Source organism: Mauremys mutica, unplaced genomic scaffold (assembly GCF_020497125.1).
Source record: "Mauremys mutica isolate MM-2020 ecotype Southern unplaced genomic scaffold, ASM2049712v1 Super-Scaffold_100314, whole genome shotgun sequence".
Classification (NCBI taxonomy): domain Eukaryota; kingdom Metazoa; phylum Chordata; order Testudines; family Geoemydidae; genus Mauremys; species Mauremys mutica.
In genome coordinates, this window is record NW_025423311.1 from 635,601 (window position 1) to 636,543 (window position 943).

The window sequence follows — 943 nt, forward strand, 5'->3', positions numbered from 1 at the left end:
GAGTTTGTCAGGGGAGTGTGGGGAAGGGAGTATGTGGTGTTCTGGTTTTGTTTTGTGTGTGTGTGTTTCCCTTTTTCTCCTTGACAGGCATTTAGGTGGGAGGCTGTGACAGCTACAGAGGCAGCAGTGGTAGAGACCCCAGGAAGGGAAGCGACAATGAAGCTGATTGGATGTGGAAGCTGTGAAATGTACCTTATCCTGGAACAGGTACCTGAAAAGAGCTTCATTTGTATGAAGTGCCACCTGATAAGGCTGATGGAAGATCCAAGGTTTGGAGATGCAGGTGGAAACTGTGGTTGAGGTTTGAAGGGGATTTGAGCAGATGGCTGGGGGGAAGGAGAGAGGAGGCTGAAGGGAAAAGTGAAGACTCGCAGATACAAGCCGGACTGGAGAACTCTGAGGGGAGGCTGCTGGGTGAGGAAAGTGGCCCGTGGAAGCATGTGACTATGAGAACCAGTTGGAGGACAAGATCTGTGGATGAGGGGAAAGCAGTGGACATGTTATTCCTTGACTTTAGCAAAGCTTTTGATACAGTCTCCCACAGTTTTCTTGCCAGCAAGTTAAAGAAATATGGGCTGGATGAATGGACTATAAGGTGGCTAGAAAGCTGGCTAGATTGTCGGGCTCAACACATGGTGATCAATGGCTCCATGTCTGGTTGGCAGCTGGTATCAAGCGGAGTGCCCCAAGGGTCGGTCCTGGGGCCGGTTTTGTTCAATCTCTTCATTAATGATCTGGAGGATGGCGTGGATTGCACCCTCAGCAAGTTTGAAGATGACACTAAACTAGGAGGAGTGGTATATACACTGGAGGGTAGGGGTAGGATACAGAGTGACCTAGACAAATTGGAGGATTGGGCCAAAAGAAATCTGATGAGCTTCAACAAGGACAAGTGCAGAGTCCTGCACTTAGGACAGAATAATGCCATGCATTGATAGAGACT